General features: G+C 45.0%; 1 protein-coding gene across 5 annotated transcripts in view; it reads left to right on the top strand.

Moving 5' to 3' along the window:
* LOC108143131 (teneurin-m) overlaps nt 1-26,417 on the top strand; it is a 121,643-nt gene that overhangs the window by 1,619 nt on the left and 93,607 nt on the right. The window lies entirely within an intron of this gene.

Here is a 26,417-nt window from a genome sequence, read left to right as displayed (position 1 = left end):
TTTGGTGTTAAAATTAAAAAATTCCAAAGTTACAAATTTAGAGCGAAGAAGGTTGTAATGCTGTTAATAATTACAAAAAAAATGTGTATTGCTTGAGAAATGTTAAAAACGTGGTTGTTTAATTTACTGTGAGTGAAGTGTAAGCCAAATCCATTTTATAAATTCATGCACAAAGAAATCCAATTCGATACTCGTATTTATGTGTTTGGTTTAAACAAAAAGCTAAAGGATTCCATAGTTACAAATTCAGAGATAATGCTATAATGCTTTTTTTATTAGCAAGAAAAGTTGTAATGCTTGGTTGTTTAATTTACTATAAGTGAAGTGGAAGGACTATGCCTTGTTATAAATTCAAGAACAAAGAAATCCAATTCAATATTCATATTTATGTGTTTAGTTTAAACAAAAGGCTAAAGTCTTCAATTTGTTTCCTTGTCATTTAAAATAAAAGCATTTGTTGATTTAAATTGAATTGTGCTACTAAAACCGTATGAAACTCAAAAACTAAAGTTGTGTTAAAAGAAAAAAAAAAAACATAAATAGGTTTTATTTTAAAAAGAGAATATTTTGTTTACTTTAATCATCAAAATTTAAGAACAATGACAAACATTATTTGATTTTGGTTATGTAGCAAAAAAAAACTTAAGTGTTTGCCAAATTCAAGAAGCACAATATAGTAAAATTAGTAAATTAATAGTAAAATTTCTGTGTGAATTTCCATGTTATCTGCTAGTCGGCAGTAATTATTACTTCGAAAATCATTGAGGCAAAGGGAAGGTTGCGACAAGTTTGAACAAATTACTCCGCTTATCGCCGAATGCGGACAAACATTTTGCATAAATTAAACAAATTAAGGCGGCATCCCAGCGCTGGGAGTGGTCCTCGTCTGACATTGAGCCCGCTCTTGTTTCATATTTCATAATTTCCCTTTTTCCAACTGAGCGCGTTTTTTCACGATTTGTCTGATTAATAAAGCGAGCGCAACAATAGCCCGCGCACAAAGCGCATTTGAAAAGGATACTCTCTGCCAGTCAGTCAGTCAGGAATTAGGGGAATCCCAGACGGTGTCCCCATCCCCGCAAAATGCCTGCGGCTGGGAAATACTCGAGACCTCTGAGAGGAGTTCGGTTTCAGTGGCCGATTGTACACTGTTGGAAAACAAGGTCCTCAAAACAGTTAAAAATTTTTTGGTACACTTCAAAATATATATTTTTTTGTTACTTAAAATTTCTCATTTGTTCTGGTTTGTTTAAATAGAAAAGTACCTTATGAAGTTTGATATGAAAATAACATTTCAATGAGCAATTTCCCAAAAATGTCTCATTTCTTTGAATATTTGTTTTTACATCTTATCATCTTAGGTAATTTTATTAAGTCATAAAAAATGGGATACACTTGTTCACATTTGTAGATATTAAATTGATCAAAAAATGCTTGTTAAAAAAATATAAAATGGTAGAAATGAAGAATCTTAACAAACTCGGTAATTGCCTTTTGCGGGAGTTGAGATGTCTTTTGATCTTGCTGCTGATCTATGCTAGTTTAGCCAAACCTATCAGCACCTTCGAGGCTCTTCCAGACCTATCCAATATTTAACCAATTCCTTTCTTCGACCATGAGCACACTAACCACAAATACATACAGACATACATACATACATACATGCTTCGACATGCTGGAGTTTTATTATTTCCGACTTTGCTTCTTGGCATTTGAACTTACACATAAAACGGAATTTACATAACTTTATTTCTGGCATTTCCTCTTTGAGCTTCCCCTGCTCCGCCTTTTCCTCATCATCATCTTCATCCTCATCCTCATCCTCATCCTCGTCGTAGTCATCGCACATTCCCGTCCTCGCCTTGGTCTTCTGCTGGCTTTCAGCGTTTTTGTGGTGTTATAAAAACAATTGCCAAACAATTGAAGCTTTGAAACGAAATAAAAATCAAATGGAAATCGAACCGGGCGGAGAACGTGTGGGTGTACGCTACCCGCTACCTGGCAGCAAAGCGAAAAAATTGTACATTTACAGCAACAAATAAATTTCGTAACTGGCAAACAATAAATTCCTGAGACCCGAAGACTTGCGAGAATTTCCTTTTTCTGCTTTGGCGCAAGAAATGAAATTGAATGAAGTGCGCCAAGAGGGGGTGCAAATTTGGGCGGGCGAAGGTCGTAAATTTTCAACACTTCACCAGGCACCAGCTTTTCCCCGCCCCCCCTCTCTCGCAACCCAGTGCCTGTCATAAAATTGCCAAAAAGCCAAAAACAGGAAAGAGCGAAAAGTATACGCGTGGAAAAGCAGTGGGAAATTCTTTCGCTCCCACTTTGACGCTGTTTTGATGTGTGAAAATCTGCTCGAAGCGGGCAGGCCGACATTTCAATGTCTCAATGCTTGATTTGTCAGCCGCCAATTAGCCAAATTAGGTCGAAAAAAACCGACCCGCTCTTGGCCACTCTGCATTATTAAACGCAAACCGCAGGCAAGTCCAAATCCAACTCCAGATGGCCTCCAAAGCCAATCACAATTCCCCTCAACAATGCCAAAGCTGAAAGCGAAAAAAAGCCGCGAAACACGCAACTAATTTCGAAAATGGAAGCTCAGCAAGGTCACCCACTGAATCGGAATCGGAATCGTCATCGGATTCAGATTCAGATTGGGATTGGATCGGTGTCGGGAATCAGAGTGCATAGCCATTTCGATTTTCTCACACTGAGTTTTCCAGCAGCGAACAGAACAGAAAAGAACGGAATGGAATGGAATATTATTTGTTTATGCCGCGCCCGATTAGTTTATGGCCCGCCCTAATGAGGCCACTTTGTTTATTTTGGTCTTGGCTACAATTTTGCAAAATGAAAATCTCCTTTCGTACAATTGTTTCGAACAGCTTAACACTTGCTAACACTTCGTCTGTGGCTGTAGCTGTGCCTCTGGCCCCATAACCAAAACAATTCCGATTTGTTTGGTTGGCGTGGTGTAATTACACGGGTGCGGTCGTTTCCCCAAGTGATTCGGTTCGATCGGACTTGTCGGCTTGTCTCGCATCTTGGCATGGGCATGTTTCAATAATTTTGTGCTTGCGCCCAGCTCCCACTTGTTTTCCACGAAGATCGCGGCGCTGGCTATTTACGGTTTTCGGTTTTGGCAGGGGGGCAATATTATAAGTATTTTTGAGTGAGTGCCTTTTGCCGGGGCTTCCTGTGCGTCACAGATTGTAAGGGGGAGCTTCGGTGAGTCAGCAGGAACCTTGGACAGCATTTGAAGGCGGAATTCGATTGAACAATGATGGAGAATAGTTTTCAGCACGCATTGCCTTTAATACGCATCTATAGAAAGTTAACTATAGTATACATAAATGAAATTTCTCTAGGTATACTTAAAATAATTGAAAAAAAGGGAATTATACTTAATCATAAATGTAAACGAACTAGTTTTGATGACCATAGAAAGTAAAGTTACAGGTAAACTAAATTCTTTATATCGTAGTTACGAAAGTTCAACTTGTTTGTATGTATTAAAAAAAGAAAGAAAGTAAGAAATACCAATTATCTGTTTTTGCAAACTATTTATTTAGAAGAATTATATTCTTCATGATAAAAATACATACATATGTACATATGTGCGATACCATTTTTGGCCTGAAAGCGGCTTCCGCTCACTAATCCTCGCTGGCAGCTAAGCCGCTTATCGGCTAATCCCCAAAATCAACCTGAGAAAGGACCTCGGCCGGCGTTAGGCCCTTAACGACACCACAAAGCCCAGCTGTCATATTTGGGGGCACCTGTTTGGGGGCCAATCGAATACAAAAATGGTAAATTTTCGAATTTGATTTTGGTTCGTTGTGTTGTTGGCTGCTTTTGTTGCCATTGTTGGTGAACTGGGACTTCTGGCTGCCACATTTGTAAAGTGTCGGCCAGGATTTTTTCTGCGCTCTGTCTCTCTCGTTCACAACTGTCAATGTCAGGAGATGCAGACTAGGCGCCGGCACCGAACGAAATTCCAACTTATTACTTCCTGACAGCTGTCAAAAAATATGCAAACACCCAAACAAACAGCAACAACAACGGGGGAAAACTATGCGTCGAAATGTGCGCAGAATTATGTAAATCAAAGCGATTTGTAGCAGGCAAAAAAGCAAAAAAGGCAAAAAAGGCGAAAAAGCAAAACTGAAAAAAGGAGTGGCAAAAAGGTAGAATAGAAAAATTGACAGCGACGGGGAAATTCAAAATGTCGAGGGCAGAAAGAGCTGTGGGTCGTATGGTGGAGGGCGGAGGGCGGAGGGGGAGGGCAGGAGGGGCGAACCGTAGCCATAACCATGGCTATGGATGGCAGCGGAATGCTGGGAAAATTACACGTTAACAGCAGGAGGCCAACAACGCCTTCTCTGCTCAACCGTGTTCTTTATGTTTTTGCGAAAAGAAAAACACACACACACAAAAGAAAGGACGCACAAAAGACCTTTAAGCCCACACACTTCAGAGGGAAAAGGAGCGGATCCCAGGAATACAGGCGATAATGATGCCGCAACGCGTAGACAACCACAAATGAGCAAGCGAGCAAGGCAGTTAGGACTGCGAGTTTGTTAGGTGTTCAGATGACCTGACCTGGCTACAAGACTCACAGCGGAGTACCTGCTGCGAGCCAGCTTCAACAGGCTAGAAATCTCTATAGCCCTCCTCTTTGCTGAGTGGCCGTCTCACTTGCACTACGTGCCCGTTCTCCATTCGAGCTGCATCAGCTCGGCCGGCGTTTTGTCATTTCGGGATTAGTCGGGAAAAACAGGCAACCAAGGCAGGCATTTTCCCCTTTCCCGGTTCGACATGCCTCATTTGGCCTCGCACCGAATGAAGCAAAACGAACCCATTCAGTCGTTCATATTATAATTCGATTTTACTCCCCTGCCAAAGCCGATTATGGGAGCGAGAAGAGTTCGATCCCAGCCTGAACCCCAAGAAATTAATGCTGAGTTAGTGTTTGGGGAACCTGCAAATGGCATCGAAATCTGTTCAACATCCCGTTTTTGGTACTCGGAGTCAGGGTGCCAGATTGAATCTGGCTAGGGTTGTCAGCATATCTTAAACAATTCAAAATTTAGGAATTTTAAACTGTAGATTCTTTCCTGCTTGGAAGTGTTTTTTTATTACGACTTTAGAAAGATGATTTTAATTTTGTTACTATTATACTACTACTATATTAATTTCACAAATTTTCTATTATAATTGAATTGTAAACATTTTGAAAAAGTATTCTATTTTATGACGAAATGTTTAGAATATATTTTTCTTTAAAAAAAATTGAATTGGCATAGTGATATGTGTGTCTTAGCCACCACTGGATATGTTTTCTTTAGCGAACTTTGTAGGGAGCTGCAGTTTGGCTTTGTTTATACCCTTGCAGAGGGTATTATAATTTCAGTCAGAAGTTTGCAACGCAGTGAAGGAGACGTTTCCGACCCTATAAAGTATATATATTCTTGATCAGCATCACTAGTAGAGTCGATCTAGCCATGTCCGTCTGTCCGTCTGTCCGTCCGTCTGTCCGTCCGTCTGTCCGTCTGTCCGTCTGTCCGTCTGTCCGTCTGTCCGTCCGTTTATATGCAAACTAGTCTCTCAGTTTTAAAGCTATCTGCATGAAACTTTCCCAAAAGTTGTCTTTCTATTGCAGGTAGTATATAAGTCGGAACGAGCCGGATCGGACGACTATAGCATATAGCTCCCATAGGAACAATCGGAAAAATAATTGAAAAAAATTATAACTTTGCTGTTTTTTAATTTTTTGTTTAGTTCTTCGACATATAGCAATGGTTAAATATTTCAGAATTATGGTTTAAATTTCATCAAAATCGGACGACTATAGCATATAGCTCCCATAGGAACAATCGGAAAAATAATTGAAAAAAAATTATAACTTTGCTGTTTCTTAATTTTTTGTTTTGTTCTTCGACATAAAGCAATGGTTAAATATTTCAGAATTATGGTTAAAATTTCATCAAAATCGGACGACTATAGCATATAGCTCCCATAGGAACAATCGGAAAAATAATTGAAAAAAATTGTAACTTTGCTGTTTTTTTATTTTTTGTTTAGTTCTTCGACATATAGCAATGGGTAAATATTTCAGAATTATGGTTAAAATTTCATCAAAATCGGACGACTATAGCATATAGCTCCCATAGGAACAATCGGAAAAATAATTGAAAAAAAATTATAACTTTGCTGTTTTTTAATTTTTTTTTTAGTTCTTCGACATATAGCAATGGTTAAATATTTCAGAATTATGGTTTAAATTTCATCAAAATCGGACGAATATATCATATAGCTCCCATACAAATAATAAAAATATATAAAAGAACAATCAAATAATTAAGCTGCAAATCGTCATAGCTTCAATGTTTTTAAACATATACGCAAGTAAATCATAATTTTAATGTTTTCAAAAATATTTAATTCTTGCGATAGCTGCAAGGGTATATGAACTTCGGCTTGCCGAAGTTTGCTTTCTTTCTTGTTTATGAATGTTTTGTGGCATATAAATTTGTTGAAATCCCACATTGTCTCGGCACTCATTCGCGGGTGGGCACGCCCTGCCCGACTTGATGATTGTTGTTTACTGTAATTGCTGCACGATTGCTGACGTACAGAAAAAAATAAGAGTCCTGTCTCGTCCTGTGTCCCTTCCCTCCCTCCACCCACTACTAGCAGCAAAGAAATATTCACGCAAAAGTCATAAAAAATATGTGAATTCTGTTTGGGTTTTTGTACTTCTCGCTGGCTTTTATTGTCGAACATTAAATTTATTATTTTTTATAGAATGTTTCACAACTGAATGCAAATTCAGGGTCCCCGCCCCCCAATCTTTACGAGCACTTTACATATTTTTTCAGCACTGTTCTGTTTCTGCTTCTTAATTGCATCAGTCAGCGCTGCATGCAGGGGGTGGCACAAAGGGTTGCCCCAGGGTCCCTGGGCGAACCATAAAAATTATGCTTCTGGGTTTCCAGAAGCTGTAAAAACTAAGCGTAATGACAAGTTCTGTGGCTGCCCTTTTATGGGGTTTGCGATGAACTCGCGTCTGAGACGGGATCGCTGGAGTGAATGGTATTGGGAGGTCTCAGCCGATCCACCGATAACCAAGATGCACTTGTTGTCATCCATCCCATCTCAGTCATCAGCCCCCTTACCATGCAAGATGATTTCCGCGACATTCCGGCACTCGGCGGCAGCTGTCGCTATCGCTAATAAAATATCTGAGACTCTATAAATACTCGGACCATAATGTGTGCCACTTGAATGAAAGCAACTCATCTCAACTCGGCTCGACTCAGAACAGGCAAAAGTACAGCAGTACAGCAGTACAGCAGTACAGTCGGAGTCGCTGAAAGATTTCATTTATCAGCTGGGCGGAAGTGCTCAATGGCGAGCCGCATAGGAACTTCTGACCGATATATATCCGTTTACTCTATACATGCACTGCCCTGAATGGACAGTTGGTCGTGCAATAAACCGAAAAAAAAAAAACCGAAACAAACCGAAAAGAACACAGAACTTTTAATGCCCCAAAATCTGGCACCTTGAAGCGGCCAACACCCAAAAATTAGGCAGTTGGGATAAGAGATAAGCAGCCAGGGACTGGAGACATCTGTCGTTGCCCGTAAAAAGGCAAAACACTAATAAAATTTTGGCAGGACAGGCAAAGTCTCCGGGACATTTCATCATTAGGAGCGAAGGCGATAAAAATAGCAAAACAACGCTGGCCGCCTTATCACACGGAATGGAGTGGGGAAAAACCGAAAGGAAAACAACAACGCAAGAGGAGAGCGAAGTAAATCTCGGAAAATGATTTTCATTTTATGCCGCTGCGCTAGCGAATGTGGAAAACCCAACAAAGGAAGGAAAACAATAAAATAAAATTTAAGATACATTGGAGACCAAAACAAATAGGCAGCGAAATAGGAGAGATACAGCAGATACCGAGATGAAAGATACAAAGTAGGTAGGGAAAATGTCGCAGCTGTACCACAGCGGCAGAGCAAGAGGTCCTGATCCGAGCAGGATATCCTTGAGCCTCCTTCTCTGTTCCTCCTTCAGGACGCGTCGCCACTTGAAATAGTTTCAATGCGAAAAATAATTTACGTGGGAAGGCCAGAGGCGGGCAAGGAAAGCGGATGGCAGGCAGTGGATTCATCAAACGGAAGCAGATCCAGTGCCTAGATAAGACTACAGACTAAGCGTAATTGAGAAGAGGTTCCCCCGTCTGCCCGTCTACCCGTCTGCCCGTCGTTTTCCCTGTTTATTCGATGGGAAATGAGTATTTCGTGGCAGCATAAGCGTCCCGCGGCAAAGTATCTCTTAGCTACTCCACGCTAATGGAAATTTTATGATAGTTGCGTTGACAATTTTTACGCAACCGAAATAAAAGCCAAGCCAAGCCAAGACAAGACAAGGCAAGGCAAAGTATCTTTTCCAGTCGTGCATTAGGCGCCTGCATAGAGATACGCAGATACTCGTACGCACCAGCTCCGATTCTCGTACATTTGAAGGCACAATGAAGCGGCCGACGACCGCACATTTTTAGCACATTTTCAGTATATCGCCTTACAATGGCCTGGAGTAGTCGGAGCAGTCGGAGTAGTCGAAGCAGCCTTAGCAGCCGGGAGCGGCAGGACAGCGCTTCAGGTTACAGGACAGCCTGGTAGCGGTCCTGCTCTTTTTTTAAGGCATTTCTGTACATATCGTATGACCTGCGCCCACCCTCGTGGCGAGCCTAATGAAAGGACTTTGGGCTCGTCCAAAGGACACCAGCATATGCGGGTGTCGTAAAATAATAATAGTTGCCCGACAGCCGAAAGCTGAAAACCGAAACAGGTTTCAGGCAGCGGCACTCTGTCTCTTTCCCTCGCTGGCGTAGCTATCAATGTGTAAATGTTGTTGAATGTTTTTATTTGATTAGCGTTCGCTACGTGCCACATTCTCCTTTCTCTCATTCTCATTCTCATTCTCCTGCTTGTGCTCTGTGTGAGCATCTTGTGCATTTTCCTCAGAATTTCTTCGTAGCTCCGCTGACCCTGATGAAGATTTCCCCGTCCCATCAACTTCGCTTGGCTGCCAAGATTAATTGTGTAAGCGTAAATTTTTTAATTTCGTGGAAATAATGCTCGGGATTATTCAGTGCGGTGGGGGGGGTTGCGTTTGGAATTTCTCATTTTGTGAGCGGCTCTAGGCAATTTGTTCGTGATTTGCCAGGGGAGCAGCTGAAGTGGGGGCTGCCCGGCTATTGAAAATGTTTGCTAATAAATTTCTCTTTCTCTTTCTTCTCTTGCAGGTGAGTAACTGATGATTTAAAGAGATTTAACACATTTTTATCGCGGTAAGTGCCCTGGAAAACGTTTCTCTTCTACAAGCGATGATAGAATGTACCAGGGATTTTCCTTGCTTCGCCTCATCTAAAAGTGAAATTGTCCTCACTCGAGTGCTATGCCTATTGCTATGCCTTTGCCACCCTTTCCACCCATTTAATTGCAGATGTATGTGGGCAAAAAAGTGAAAATCTCCATTGTGCCGAGGCCTCTTTGCACACGGCACACAATACAATCCATTTGATGTGTGCCAAGGCTGTGCCTACGAATCGGGCTGGGAATCGGAGTCAGGCTCGAAATCAGACAATGGCCGCTTTGTCAGGTGCAACAGAAACAAGAACGAGAACCAAGTGGGCGGGCACACAAAAGATTCCACAGCCTCTAAGCCAGCGAAAACTTCTTCTGCTTTTCCGCCAGCTGGCTTTTCCCCACAATGATTTACTCTAACTCTTTTGCCGCTTCCTTCGCTTCCTTCGCTCGGCGACTGTTGGGAAAAGTTTTCGCCAACTATTTTCATGCACTTGGGCTCCGCTGAAAATTTCCGTAGCTTGGGATAAACTTTTCCAGCCGGGAGACAATTCTTTTCGCGCGCCCCACAGTTGTCATTTGATTGTTTTCATTTCATTTTCGGTTCGGCCATCAATATGTGGGGGACATAATAACTTTTGCCCTGGCAGTTGGCCAAACCCCATGTGTGTGTGGGGGGAGTTTTCGTGACTGAATCTGAGGGCATTTTGTGCACTTTAAGACCCCCGAACGGACAACTTTTTCTGCCATCCGCCTGGCTTTTAATAAATTCAAGAACAAAACGCACCAGCTTCCCAGGAAGAGAACGGCAAAAAAGTAATAAAATATTAATGAAATTCCAAACACTTGGGCGTGTGGAGAGACAGGCGGGAACAAGGCCCCCCCCCACCCCTTGTTCACCTGGATGGCACCTGGAGAGCCATTTTTTTTGTTGCTCTTGCTTGTGCTAACAAAGCACGCACCAAACAGGTGCGTTGGCGAGGGGCGATAGACGCCGTTGGAGGCCACTTCCGTTGGGCGGAAGGCGGCAGGCGGCAGGCGACAATCGACTGTGCGGGACAGGACTTGGCCATGTTTTCGCACCTCAAAGCGATGTCTCCTCTCGGGCAAAGACGGGTGAATAGAGGAACAGAGGACGAGAGCGATATTCACATAATATCCCTGCCCTGTCCACATATGCAAACCGATGAGAAATTTAATAGAATTTTCGTCTGACAAACAAACAAATGCAACAATTTGTGGTTGAGTGGAAAACAAAAAGAAACTGAGAGAACTGAAAATAAAATTGCAATTGAAACATGCGAACTTACAAAAGCCACTGCCACCCAGTCACCCAGTCACCCCCACACGATGTCAGCAATGAAGTTCTATGCCAAATTGAATTTGCCCGAAACTACAAAACAAAAAAAAAAAAAAAAAAAAAAAAAAAAACGCAAGAGGGGGAGAAAGACCAAAAGTAGATGAAATTGATTTTAAAAAGCGAGCTGGGGAGGGAAGCAGCAGCAGGTCGGGGGCGCAACTGCTGCGGCGGCACGAAAAACAAATTAAAGTAAATTCCCCAATTTCATTTTGCGGCAACAAAGTAGAAAAAAAAAATAGGAACAACAAAAGACCGAAAACAGAAGGAAACGCAGCAAGCAAAACAATTGCATTTCTTAGCAGAACAAGTGGGGGGTGGGGGGGGCAGGGGAATAGGGGTATAGAATGTGCCGAGCAGAACTTTCGGATTGGAGTTTACGGAGCAGAACGTCCTTGGGTGAACTTTTAATGACAATCGCATAGATCATCATCATAAGATAAACCTAATTCCAGATCTAATCGCGAGTTGTGGGCTCGCAGGGCGGACTTTTCCTATTCGTATCCATATCCATTAGCATAGGGCCGGGTAGCAACTTGAACCTGAACCTCCTATATATAAACTATATAAACTATACAAACTGCCAAACTAAGTTTCGACTTTTATTTAGCCGGCCAAAGAGGGACTTTAATAAAGTGTGAAAATGCCCCAAGATGAAGTTTTAGTTTTGGCCCTGAAAATCGATGAGATGGCAGCAGGGCAGCTGCGGCGGCGTGTTTCATAAATTTTTCAACGCTGAAAATGTTATTTATATTTCATGGCGAACGAAAAATAGAAAGAGCCAAATAAAAAAAAAAAAAAAAAAAAAAAAAAGACGAAATAAAAGAAGGAAACTTTGGCGCAGCACGAACGACTACAAATCGTGCGTACTGGCCACCAAGCGAGGTGCAGATGATGGCGGGAGGCACGAAAATCGAGCAAAACTTTTATGCTTGGGCATTGGGCCTTGGGCCTTGGGCCAAAGTCATCGTCCAACAGCGCTTTACGGCTTCGTTTATTACGTGTGAAAAGTGGGAAAAGAGCCGGGAATGCCGGCGAATGTTGGAGAATGCCGGGGAAGTTGGCAGGAGACGAGCGGGTCCTGCGACAATCTCCAGCATCATCAAGTTGGGGCAGGACACGTGCCCAAATGGCCCACAAGCTGTGCCCAAATGCGATTTTCTATGGAATATTTTGCGATTTCGATTTTTATGCCGTTTGCCACATGAGTGGAAAAGCCAAGCTAAGCAAAGCAAATAGAATGCCGGGGAAATAGACTCAATTGTATCTTTGCTCCTCCCATCCCACACCGCCAAATGTATAATTATTATTTCCACATTGTGTTAATATAAATATTCGCCGTGCCACGCGACTTTGCTGACCACTTTCATAAATCATTGTCCCCGACACGTGCCTCGTACTCCGTACCAACAGTTAACCTTCATGGGGCATCTGAGGGGGGGGATGGAATGGAATGGGATGCGTGGGTGGACTGACACCTGAACGCTTCCAGCAGGAGCCGACCTGGGCCAACAATTAGGACTGACATGCAACTTTGTCTCGAATTCGGCCTGCCTCCTGACTGATAAATTTATAGCTACGGCTGTACAAATTTGTTCAACAACTTCCATTTAATTATACGAACGAAGCGAAACATTTAATTTGGTCCGTTTGATGTGCCCCCTCCATGTGTGAGGTGTATAATTAGCGTCTGGTTTGGCTTCTGAGTGGGAGCTTAGTGTGCCACAGTTCTCCGAGTGTTAATTGATCGAAAGCGCAAAACGCTGTTCAAAACGAAAATTACACGGCGTCGGGCAGGAAATACTTTGGGGGCCGGTCAGCGATGTGTGTGTGGTCTGGTTATCCAGCTCAGTTTCGTCACTCTATTGATTTATGCAAATATTGACACATCAATTAATATGTCACAAAAATCGCGCCAACGTCCCACTCGTCCCGCGTTGACCGCTCTGTTCTCTAATGCTAATTGAAATTTGCGGTTCGCTCCGATATAATGTGCATATGGAGTATATAGAGTGCATGGTGGCTGATTGGGTTTTGAGTTTCGTGGCTGCCATGCGGTTAACCCGAAAAGCCGCGTGAGAAAATGGAGAGCAATTGCACATCTTAAAGATGAAAACTGGTTGCAAGCATCTGTAATATTACTGAATATTTTTGAAAACTAAGAAATGACCGCAGAAAGAGCAATTGATATTGCCTTAAATTTTAAGATGACTGTGGGAATGGATACGGAAAGATTAAAGTGGAAATGAATATTTTAGATGGGCTTGTTTTGCAAGGATTGTCAGTACGGCTCCGTTATCCCTTTTGCGCCATAAACAAGTGTTTTCATTGTCAAAACACAAGGCCCGAAATGGAAATGTCAACATAAAATGCGATGACAAAACAAAACGACGCGGCACAAGGCAGAAAAAACGCGAAAATCGGCTCGGAAAATGTATTCTTAGCTCCTCCCCTGACTGCCAGGTTTGTTTGCCGCTCTTGTTAGATCTGCACATATGTGTTGAGGAGGCAATACATAAATAAGATAAATAAAAATTAACATAGACAACTCATCTGAAGAGGGGACTGAGCGGGGGGGTCTGTGTGAAAATCAGCGCCACATAAATACGTAACATAAAATGGGGCAAAGCGAAAGCGAGGGAGGGCAACGGTGAAAGATATTGTCAAATTTTGCTCGAATTTTATTTGCTTTCTTCTGCTTTCCTTCTGTTGAGCAAACCGAGAGCTGGAGGTGTTTGCCTTTGAGTTATAAAAATACGAGACACATGCAAATTATGACGAGCTCTAGAGGTGTCATGCGCCCCTCTCCCTTGGGGTCTTGGTTTCAAGTTGGGCGAGGAGGATAAAAATGGAAATAAAAATAAAATAGATTTATTTATTTCGACTGTTAAAACTTTATTGACTCGCAGAGCGAGGGAAAAGCGATACACAAGGCAGGTGGGAGGACTTGGGTCCCACGAGATGTTATTTGGGACACATTTTAATTACTTGTGAAACAAAACAAACGAATTGAAGTGGTTTATGACTCTCGGGGGTGGAGGGAGATGTCATCGTCTTGGAAATGGTATTTATATTTATTTATATCAAAGTAGGACATTCTGGGGCAGTTCGAGCCGAACAACCGATTCAAAACACTTCCCGAGAAACGCTTAGGAAAACGCGCCACTGAAGGTTCCGCTCTACCAGGAATTGTAGCTTATTTTATTTTACAGTAAATTTTATTGTGGGCGGAGCGGGGGAATGTCGGTCGCCTGCAGGGCTTTTCCAGACTAATTGACATGTCGACCGGCCTTAACAAGCCTCCCTGTATGCATTTCTTTGGCAGAGTGTGTGTGTGTGTGTGTGTGTGTGTGTGGTACACCTGAGGCCATGCACACTGACGAAAATATGCAAATTGGACTGGGGAACAGGGGCAGGAATCATTTGTAGAACACGCAGAACTTTGGAGAGCTAGGGAACTCAGTTATGCCGCCTTGGAATGCGGAATGCGGAGGTGGAAAGTAAAACTTTTTATGCTTCGCTTGAAAATGAAAATCTCTCCGTCTTGTGTACGTCTGCGTGTGGCAATTTAATAAACATAATGATCAGGACAGATACTGTGCCACAGTGAAAATGGGATGGGCCGAATGATGAAGTTGCGTCCGCTGCGTGACAAAATGACATTTTGCTACCAGGACCAAGACCAAAACCAGGACCAGGACCAAAACCCGACCAGACAGGACCCACCCACTCGGCAGTTGACTTCTGCCCTGTCCTGCCCTGCTGTGTGCTTCGTACTCTTCCCGGAGAAGCCCTCTGGTGCACAGGTAATGAAGCAACTGGCGAAGGAGCCGAAAGCAAGAGACCGGGCCAAAGATGATGGGGAAGAAAGGAAGAAGAAGGTTGTTATTTTAAAATTTAAATTTCTGTATAAATACACGTGTGCACGGGTGTGTTTGTGCCTCGAAATGTGCATAAGCATGCCCCAGAGTCGTCGGCGTCGTCGTCGTCGTCGTCGTCGTCGACGTCATTAAAAGCCAAAAGGCGGCAACGTCGCCAAAGAAAAACTCACTTAAATTTCAGCTCACGTGAAGGGAGTCACGATGGCGGGGCAGGAGTTTCCGTGGGTCTCCGAAGGAACGCGTGTGTTCTTATTATTTTGCTCTTGCTTTTGGGGCTTTTGGGGCTTTTGGCTGTTGCTCCTGCTGTTGCTGTTGCTAACGGTAAATGTAAGCGAGTTGCAGGCCCTTGTTTGGGTGTTTGAAATAAAATTTAAATACGACGACTCCATGTACCGTGTACCATATATTTCGGGGCATATTCGGAATCTGCTCTTCTTGATTATTAAGTAAATTGCTTGTGAAGTTCGTCCAACGGCAAATCGATTTGCGGACTCTGTCCCACACAACGCTAAACTTGAGGCCCACAACTGGACCCTAAGTTCGAGGATCGGTTTCGGGGCTTCAGTCACGCCAAGACTTCCGTCCGAAGAGGTTTCATTTCGCAGCGAAGTCGGATCAAAGATGATCATTCGAATAAATCAAGCTATTGTTTTTGTTTATGTGAAAGTTTTGCTGACATTTCGAATCTGGATAAGAATTATCTCCGATCGCAGACAGCAGAAGTGTTTCGATTAACTCAAAAGGTGAGTACTTCAAATTTCTGCTTTTCTACTTTTCTCACAGTGTTCGGAATGGTTTTGTTGTTTTCGACTCTTAATGTTTTGTTTTGATCTCTGGTCTGCGTCATCGCAATTTCTGCGATCTTGACCTTGCTCAGTGGAATGAATCTCCAATTCCTTAACTTCGAGTTGATTTCTCTGGAGGGACTCTTTCGGGGGTGGCTGGCAGTGGGGCGCTTTCGCATGTCACGTACAACACTTGCGTCTCTTTCGGCATTTAAATTATTTAAGCTCCTCGGGACGAAATCCTTGCCAAACGCTTCCCCCTACGCTCCACGACTAAAGAGCCTTTTAGCAAGGCTTTTGGCCTCCCCAGCACTCAGTAAACAATAAATCCATTGTGGCCAAAGTGAAATCAGGCTCAGCTCTCTCGAAAGCCACTTCATCGCCCCTCTTCCCATCGCGTTGGCGGGGGTGCGGGACCAAAACAAACACTTGAGACGTCGCTGGCTAATGCAAGGCAAATGCCAAGGCTGCACAGTGAAATGTTAATCAAGCTGATTGAGTTGTCGGGCCCGGCATACACATATCCACCCTCCCCCCCCCCCGGCTTTCACTGCTCCCCACTTTCACTCTCGAACGAAAGTCTAATTTTAGGCGCCAAAGGCTTTTCCACGCCCTCACTGCAACGGGAAACAAAGACACAAACAAACAGACAGTCGGATACGGATACGGATAAAATGGGGCGACAGGACAGGCGTTTATTAACATTTTCATTGAAGCATGAAAGCTAGAATCTGAGAACCGAGAACCAAAAGACGAATAGAACGAAACGGCGAAAGGTGCACAAAAACCAACAATAAATATGCGTTAACTTCTCATAGAGCCGCCAGGAAGGGTGAAAGCAGTGGAGGCCTGTGTAAAAACATGCAAATCCCCAAACAAACAATTTCTAGCCAGGAAGCGCGAAACTGGCGGCCGGGTTGCCAACTGGGGTTGCAAGTTGTCTTAAGTGGCATCCTGATGAGGGAGGACTCCCGAGGAGCGGAAAATGCGAAATAAAGATGCGAAGCGAAATCGATGGGTTGACATAAAGATGAAAGCATGGGCTCAAGAGGTTTTTCAGGACTTGCGACCTCCGATGTTTTTGTATTTTGATAAAGGAAAGCCGAACGGGGTATCCATTTAAGATGGAGAGATAAACATAACATAAACAGTTAGCTGGGTCTTATAGTATTAAGATAGTTATTACACTCATTTGGAACAACCTCCGTTGAACACATTTTTAATTTACTAAATCTTAAGCATTAAATTGTTTAGTGTCTCTCTTATTATTGCTGATATAAATATACTAGTGATACCATTTTATTAGTGACATTTATAAACTTGTTTTTTTCTCGAGTAGGATTACTTATTGCTGCAGTTTTGTACAGTCTTCAACTGTTTTTTCTCCGAGACTTCTTCCTCTCGCCCAAGGGCTGTTGTTCTTTGCATAATCACCAGCGCTTAATAATTTTTGGGATCTTAGCGGTGTGAGGCGTGATGGCGTCACACGCAATCTTGTGGTAGCCTTATGCCGATTTTCTTCTTCGCTCCACCTTGCGACGTGTGATGGAAAGTTCTTTTTTTCCCGCTGCCTTTGGCTTGCGTTGCCGCTCTGATTTTTTCAGGGGTTGCTCGACCCTCACTAAACGCACCATTAGTCTTTGGAAATAGCTTAGAGCAAAATTTACATTATTAAGCTTTCGGCCTGGCTGAGTGGTCCTGGCTCTCGTCCTGTTTCCCGTCCTGTTTCCCGTCCTGTTTCCACTCCTGTTTCGCTCCCGTTTCTTTTGGGGAATTGCTTTTTCATTTCCGTCGTTAGCCGCCATTTTGGGTTTTCCTCGTGCTGCTGTTGCTGTTAATGCTGCGTTATTACAACGCAATGTCAATATTTATTCTACTTTTTTTCCTTGACAATTTACGTGCAAATGTTTGACGACGGTCGGCGCCGCCGCAGAGGCAGGGGAGCTGGAGTGGAAATTAAATAAAATTGGCAACCCTAAATAAGCTGTGAGGTCTTAATTGGGGCACGGTAATGGGGCACAGGCCGACTCCTCAGGCACTGGGTCACCTGATCGATATCTTGACATGTTCTAGCTCCGCGCTCTTCGAAGATTCGAAGGTATGTTGTTGCACTTCACTCCCCCAAAGCCAGATGCTATCGGGTAATGATACTGCCGCCCACCGAGGGCTTTCACTTTCAAATCCCAGTGCAGAAATAGCCAAATACCAACTGCTGAGGTAATCACTCCACAAAAGACCCAACAACCTCAACATGCCGCAGATTAGTGAAGCGGAGACCAAAAAAAAAACAAAAACATCTCCGTTTAATTGTAGAAAGTATCGTCGGGGCGAGTCGTACGAAAGCTTAACAAAGACAAACAATTAGCAATTTTTTGTGGCCCTCCTCCACGCCCGCAATCTCTTCTTGTGCGTTTGCCATCTGGTCCGACAAAATATGATTTAGTTTGGCTTTTGAACTCATCTTTTTTGGGTCATCAGCGAGCTCAAACTCTTTGCACAATAGACAATTTTGTCTTATTATTAAACCATCAGATGGAATCCGCAACCACACAAGACACAGATAGATACAGATGGCTCGGGTGGGGATAGACTAATTAATCATTTGGTGGGGCAAACAAGAAACTACTCATGGAACGGCTTGGAATGGTGGCAGCTTCTCCTTTTAAATGGAAATTAAATTGCTGTGGCAACTGCTTCTGCTCCAACATATAACTGGGATATGGGAGATGGGAGATGGGCAATGGGCAATGGCGAATGGGCAATGGGAGATCGGGCTTGAGCTGGGCAGCAAATTTATGCCCACTCGAGTCATTAATCCTCATAAACGCGACCCAGACACCCTCTAATCGAATCTAATGAAAATGAGCCAACCCATAGATAACTTGATTAGCGCACTCCGAAGATGGTGGTGGCCTTCCAAGCATCGACCGATTCGCTGAATCGGAATACTCGAACTGGCACTGATACGGCAGCCAGAATCAAAATCCACAAATTATATTTGGAGTTTGCTCGCTTGTTGGCTGGTTGGCCGGAGCGACTGCAAATAGCTCAATCAATCTGCGGCCGAGCACTTAAGCAAGCCATAAAACACACCGAGAACAAAATAAACACCAGACTTCTAAAGCCATCTATGGAAAATGTGCTAAATTCTGTTTATTTTTTTGTTTGTTCTGTTCGGCATTTGTGGAACAAATCGCAGCACTAAAGTCAGCGCGAGCGAACGAGTTGGGAAATAATCCGTCAAAGAGCCAAAAAATTTGTGAGATATTAATCAGCAGACCGCGAGGAGCGGTCTGTGGTGAGTGGGGTATCGGTTGGGGGGTGCGGTGTGGGGCATGGGGCACACACATGTGGCAACTGTCCATGCCAAGAGCAATAATTTGATGGCGGCGCATTTCAAAGGCCCCCCTGAGCCTCCTGCTCGGACCCCATGCCCCGCCGATTTGTGGCCTTTTGTTTATAATTTAAATAAATCAGCAAAGGCGTCTGTTCAGCCCACGCAGATGAGTGAGTGGCGGGCAGGGGGGGTCAGGGATGAGTGGGCGGGAATCCGAGAGGGAAACCACTTGGAAACAATTAAAGACTTTTGACATTATTTTTGTTAATGGCCCTCGATATGTTGACAAGAATTTCGGCTGGCTCGGAGTTGGCCGCGGTCATTAACCATATTTAGAGGCAATAAAGTTGTCAATTCGCTGACACTCTTTGACTTTGGGCAGGTAGAGGATTGGACATGGCTTCGATGGTTTCTTTGATTGTTGCTCGCCACGATGGCGATGACGATGATGATGATGATGATGATGATGGCCACGACAAGTGCCCCGTCCGACTGAGGGCCATGTAATGTGAGCAGGGAACGGGATCAAGATGGGCTTGAAAATGGACACCGAATGGGTTGGAAATGAAGTTGTCATTTGGGTTATCAGAGTCTAGGCATCATCGCAGGCCGTGTCAGGTTGAAGAACCTGCAAGGGGAGCGTGTGAACCACCCGCCGACGGGCTGGCAGAGCTATCCACCCCAAGCCAAGCCACTCCATTTCCATTTCCAAATCCAATTCCAGTTTCCAATCTGCAGCTGCCAACACCCACAATGCGGCAAACAAAATCAATTTACAGCATGCGAAACAATTTTTCGATAACTGGCCACCAGCAAAACGAAATGGAAACCCGAAAACCGAAATCATAACAATCGATTGCATAAAAATCAAGTGCTGGGCTCCACCGCCTTTTGCGAAAGTGAAATAGTCGAAAAGAAAACCGAGAGGTGGATAAAAGCTCGTTACCGGGAAGCAATTAAGAGTCCGAGCCATTACCTCAGTAAACAGTCGCAGCCAGTGACAGTGAGGAGACAGTTCAAGGTCTCGGCAGTGGGAAACCGAGCGAGGGAATCGGGAATCGGAAAAAAGAGCCAAATCAATGGCAATCAAATTGACAAAACGTCAGTGTAATAAAGCGTTGATAAACCGCGGCGCGGAAGAGGCGGTGGCGAGCGCGGACCGAACGGAGAGCGAGCGCAATGAAAAGGAAGAATTGATTAGCCCGTGACAGGGGCTGGTGGTCCAGGAGAGCGGGCACCGACGGGGCAACCACGACAATCAGCGAGACCACAGAAAAACCAAAGCGAACCACGCGCATGCGCAGCAGCAAAAGTGGTCGGGCCAGCATCGAACTGTAGTCGGGTTGGGCCAGCAAATTACCTCGACTCACGATCGAGGCGGGGGGAGGGAGGTGGGGAGCCGGTTCAATACGATGTGGCATTCAGACACGTTTGCCGCAGCGGCAGCGCTGCCCAACCAATTTACAATTTAATAGCGCGCCACAAAATCGAACGATCTTCGAAGATGCCCGCAAAGATCCATCCCAAAGAAGGCGAAGCACGCAGTAGACAAAAGATGCAGTCGAGTGGAGGAGCGGGCAGGAAGCAGAGATCAGATCAGGGCAGATAGCCGGGTTGTTTAGCTGTGGAAAAAGATACAGACTTAGGTATACAATTGCCACCAAAACAATGCAGCTAAAAAAGAGTTTGCTAGATTTCCCGAAAGTAATAAGTAGGGCTTCATCTCTAAGTAGAATTTTATAGTGATATTGTTGTTTCAGTATCCTTCTTTCCCTGCCCAATGACTTATTTACCTCTTACTTCACTTGAAGTCCTTAATTCCCAGCCATCGGTATTTCCACTCCGAGTCATTGGGTTAATCTTGCCTTTTTCTAATCCACAAGTAAAAGTAATTTTCGTTTCAACTACCGCTCGATGAGCCCCCAATTGGGCTGACTCCGAGGCTAAAGCCGAGCCAAAGGCCCAGTCGCTGCGGTCAGCTAATGTCAGCTCCCCACTGCAATGGGGATGCAGCTTCAGCTTGGGATTCGATTGGGTCTGGGCTCCACTCTTTACTCTGCAGTCGCCCCTTGTGTATTGTGCATATTGTGTGCCCTATGTTGACTTTTCATTTCCTTTTCTCATCAGTTGATTGTTGAAATTGTTGATGGTACTCGATGCAAGTTGCCGGTGCTCAAGTTGCTGTGCTGGAGCACGACGGTTGCCCACAGCAGCTGCTCTGCTGCCGAGATGCCGCATGCCGATGCCGATGCCCGGCTCCAGAGCCATAGCCATAGCCAGAGTCAAACCCAAACCCAAACCCAAACCCAAACTCAGACGATTGAGACTCTGCCGCAATACATTCTGCTGCGCTTATTTATGTGCGCGACCTTATAAGGCGAAATAGCCAAGAAGGAGCAAATGCATCGCCTCCGTTCGGCGTTCTGCGTTCTCCGTCCGCCAGCCCCCCGCCCTCGTTGGCTATTTGTGTGCCGCTTTTGGCCATATTCAATTTTAGTTTAGACTGCGATCGGCGCAGGTACACACGACTTGGACGCGGACGCGGACGCGGATGCGGACGCCTCTCAACGCCTTTGGGCCAAGCATCGTTTTTGGTTGCAAAGCGATTGCTTTTTATTGCTCCACGTTCCTGTACAGTGTTGCCTCATAATTTGTGCATTGTGATTTAGGCATGCGTAATATTCGGCTTTGTACTCGAATGCCTCGCCTGTCTATGAGTGGGTGGATATAAAAGTGCCCATTTTGGGGGGTAAGAAGCCAAAGCCAAAGCCAAAAGTCTCATTCCGGGCCCCACACTGCATTCCAACAAAAGTGAAGCACTCAACCTGCAGTCAGGCTCATACATCAACCGCCCAATTTCGCCTATCCATTATCCACTCGGACAGAGCTTCTCCATCGGCAGCCAGAGATTTTGACAGCCAGCATGGCTCTGCTAATGATTTAAACTTGCTTCCACAACAGCCGAGCAGTTGGTCGAGCGGGAGACTAATGTTCTAATTAACCATATGCTACATCATTAACTGCAAGACCAGGCCCGAACCTAAACTTCGACTCGCAGCCAAACGAAAATTACGAATCATTCCTCATGCTGTCAAAATGTCTGACAGCTAATCAGCAATAACTGTCATTTAGCAAATAGTTGCTCATATTTGCACTTAAGCAAATAGCCAGGCCCTGCCAGAGAAGCGAACTCCAACTCGAACTCCACTCAGGGCGACTGACAACTGACAGGGCCCATGGATGGGATATGGGATATGGAATGTGGGATATTGGATATTGGATATGGGATGGTAATGGGCCAGTGGACGTCGGACAACCTTAACTGCTGGAACACCCTATGCCATCATCTCTGTCAGTGTCCCCTGCATACTCCTCCCGCAGTGTCTCATTGTAACACTTCCGTTAAAATCGCATCGTCCATCGTCGTCGTCGTCGTCGTCGTCGTCGTCGTCGTCTAACTGTGACTCATGTCCATAACAGTCAATAAACATAAACATGGCTAGTACATCGAAGCCAAATGAATGATGGACATCGAGTAGCTTTGGCCCCGGCGATGCCGCTTATGCCTTGGGTTCTCGGCGCAGGCTAGAGAGCATCATTAGCCCAAAAATAGCCATTCCAGTGGATGGACATGGGACATCGAGGCATCGGAAGGCTCCGAGCGGAGCTGGTGCGCTGAAACCGAACTCCAAGCTGGTGCTGTGCCCATTTCGTTGATTTCCTAGGAAATGAGCAGCTTAAATGTTTAGCCAAACGGTAAAGCGGTGTACATTTCCCAACCAAAGCCGGCCAGGAGCAGAGTGGAGGCACAACTCCATGGCAGGCAGCCTGCCGAGTGCTCTCTTCCCAGCCATTAACCTTGATGTTGTGCCAGCCAACACAAGAACTGCACATGGGGATCAGAGGCATCATCATCATCGTCAACGTTGCCTTGTCCACCCATCTCCATCTCTATCCCTAATCCCCAATCCCCAATCCTCAATCCCCATGCAGCTCACGAAAACCGCAAGCTCTGGAGGAGGCAAGGAGGTTGGCGGCTGTCGGTAGTTGGAAGTTGTGATATATGCGACGCATGCCAAGCGCTTTGAGCAAAAAGTAACAAATAGTGTTGGGGCAGAGGCAAAAGAAAGCAAAAGAAAATGCCAGAGCAGGGACACATGTGCTGTGGCATCTTTCGGCGGTTCCGTTTCCAGCGCCGCCAGATGCACTGCAATCTGGACCCTGGACCCCGAATAGAACCTAGTTCTCGGGCAGCCGCTCCTTTGCATCCTGCCGCCTATCTGCCATCGGCCATCTCCATTCAGCCCGGTTTTAGGGCAGCGGCAAGACGAGACCCGAAAGCGAGCCCTGCCAGCCTTATCTGGCCCCAAACATCGGGCTCTGGCTTTTGGCTCTTGGCTGGCACTCCGGAGTCAGTCAGAGTCCATTGATGGCACACGACGCCGAGATGAGATGAGACTGAGGATGAGACTGAGGATGAGGTTGAGGTTGAGGATGAGCATCGCCAGGCACGATGCTTAAGTTGCACCGCATGCGATTACCCAGCAGTTAGTCGCGTCTGGTGGCCAGGCAGTGCATCATCATGCAGCATGCAGCATGCTGCTGCCCGGCACCTTCTGGTAAATTGCTGCTGTGCGCCAAATAGAATTTTAAACGTGGCTTTTCCCCCCCATTTTCCCGCCGTTGATTGACCTCAAAGCCTCGAACAAACGGCGGCGGCGGCGGCGGCGGTGGCGACGGGGAGATAACTGTTCACTGAACCCCGCAGAGGTGAGTTCTCGGGTGGGTTACGCTGGCTTTCTTCGGTGCCGCACTTTAATTCGCTTGTAATTTCCAGTCCTGCCGCTCCGCGACCGAGTCAACCGCACACACATGCAATTACGCGACTCATATTTCACTTGATTGCTGGCCTGAGACCGCAATTGCACTGCAGCCAGTGCGCGTTCAGCAGGATTTGCGTGCGTCTATCTATGATGTGGGAAAGTCAATGTTTTCATTGATGATTTCTGGTTCTCGCTGCATTTTCCGTGCGTGCGAACGCAATTCGCGGCGTGGGGAGAAAGTGCTGTCTGGCGATTGGCATAGTTGCGCGATGAGCTTGTGCTATTGCTATTGCGGTCATCATCATCGAATTTGCGAATGACAAACAAGAGAGGAAGATCTGGGCGAACCCACATAGAATCATATTTCCACGTTGCGCACTATCAATCTCTCATGATAATTAATCGTTGAGACGAGGTTAGTGCAGAGTAAACACTTCCGTCAAGGGCCCCCACAAAGGAGAATCATTATTGTTTAAATATTTTCATTATTACTCGCCATCAGTATTTAAAATGTCAAAAGTACATCCCCTCGCGAACACACACGACAAAGCAAACAAACAAACGGAAAATGAAATATGTAGAATGTTTTTTCTTTTTATGATTGATCGTTGCCAGAAGAGTGGTTTGTTGGTCCATCCGAAGGGGTTAAACTGTAACACATGGGTGTACCCGTACTCGGAGGGCAAAACTGCGCCCTCCAGTCCGAGGCAGATGTGCGTGGTGCCCTCCTTGGAAGCTGTCCGTGATCGATGATGGCACCAGAGTGAGCTTGCACTTTCCGGCGATTCGAGGGCCAAGTGCTCGTCGAGATGACATGAGCTGCACTTTTGCGCTTGTCTTGCGATTGGCTTAATAAAAAACACCGTCCCAAAAAATATTAACAGCGTATTGTGAAAGAAGCGTCGCATAATTTTTGATTTATGCCTTTTGAGCAGAGTTAATTATCACCCCGATCCCCAGTGCAAGGCGATGGCCTGTGCATGCCAACTGTGTCGAACACATTGTAAGCTGTCAGAATATGACAGATCGTTTTGTGTCCCAGTGCCAATCTGAAGTCCAGGGCTGCAAAAGAACCTTTGGAGTGTTCGGGAATCAGTGACGAGTGCGTTAAATGCCAAAAATGGAGTTCATATCCACTGTTCCTGGCCAGGCCAACTCCTTTCTGACCTTGTCGAGGGCGTTCGAGTCGGAAATTTAATTAAAAAATTCCTTGGTATGCATAAATTTGGCTTTTGTTTTATGCTGCCAGCGGCGGGAGAGTGATGGCAATAAAAATGTCATCATGGCAAGAGTCCTTCGTCCCTTCGTTTTCCTTACATTACCATTTACATTCACATGCACAAACACTATTTCCAACGCATTATTTCATAATAATAACGGAACGGAGCGAAACGGAACGGAAACCAAGCTGAAGAACGAACGAGGGACACCCATGCACATATAAATTAAATTTAAAATGCTTTTCTTACTCGCTTTTCCCACTTTTCCCGCTTTCTCCGTTCTCCTTTCTCCATTCTCATTTCCATTCTCATTGCTTTTGCCTTATGCCTTGTCATGCTTAATTGCTTTGTTAATTAAATGTGTTAAGGCTGAGGAAAAAAGGATATTAAGGCGCGCAAGTCTGAAAGGGACATTAAGTTGACAACAACAACTGCGGAGGATACTAATATGAAATACATTTTCCCCCTTCGCTCCCCGCACTCCACCCGCCCTTGCCGTAAATTGTCCCATAATGGCTGGTGAAACAGACGTCAGACGTCCTGCCAAAGGGAGCGGGGTGTAAGAAAAACCTGAAACTGGGTGTTAAGTCCATGCAAATGAGCAAATGATATGGCAGAATGAATGGAGCCATTGAACAGATGTTGCCCACCACGGAGAACGCAATTAGCAATTAGGATCTGCCTTGTCCAACTCTTCGCTCGGATCAGATCCCACAAATCGGTTTGCGCAATCACAAGCGGTTTCGTCGCCAATCGCCCATAACACGCAGCAGTTTTGCCATTTTTTGGCTTAGGCCAAAACAAGTAAACTTTCAAGCCTGCACCCAGAAAACTGTGCGCAAAACTGCTGAAAAAATATGCCAAACTGTCAACGCAAAACACATGTGCAGACCCCAATGTGCAAACCCCAAACCCCGCAGCAAAACCGGTAGCCACAAAAGGAGGAGGACTTGGGAGGGTGGGGCACAGCCGGCTGATGTGGCGTGCAAAAGGTGCATGATAGAAGCTGGTAAATATTAAGCTGGGCCAGACTAATGCGACTGCGCTGCAGAAACCACACAGCAACAAAGGCGACACAGCAGCACACCTCCGACGGACAGCCCACTACTGAAAGCAACTTAATTAGGCATTCAGTTGCCACCGCGCAGGCGCCACACTTGTGAGCCGCGGAAATGTTAATTTAAGGAATTGTACAAACTGTTTAACCAACTGTCGGACGGGCAACACTGAGTGACAGTTGCTGATGAGTAGGCAGCAGCGAAAACACATGCCTCCTCGAGATGAGGAAAGCGAAAAAACTATTGTATGTGCAAGATAGATCAGCAATCTGCGAAGTTTTCGGACAGCAGCAGGGAAAATCAGCCAAGCAGAAAGGAGCCCGGAACATGTAAAGTCAAGACAGATGATGAATTGGCACAATATAGTACAGTGGGTGAGGAGCAGTCATTCCCAGTGTACGCTAACGATATGTTAATCGAGTGAAATAGCCACTGCGATGACTAATTCGTTCCCAAAACTAAGACAACATATGCCCCCCGCCCCCCATCGGGGGAAGTGCAAGGGGCGGGGCAAATTCGTAACATGTTGCAAATTCTCAAGCGTCAGCAGCATAACTCATTATTTAATGTCAA

Source organism: Drosophila elegans, unplaced genomic scaffold, assembly GCF_018152505.1.
Source record: "Drosophila elegans isolate 14027-0461.03 unplaced genomic scaffold, ASM1815250v1 contig_208, whole genome shotgun sequence".
Classification (NCBI taxonomy): domain Eukaryota; kingdom Metazoa; phylum Arthropoda; class Insecta; order Diptera; family Drosophilidae; genus Drosophila; species Drosophila elegans.
Note: the sequence above shows the minus strand (reverse complement) of the source record. Positions and strands in the feature narration are given on the sequence as shown.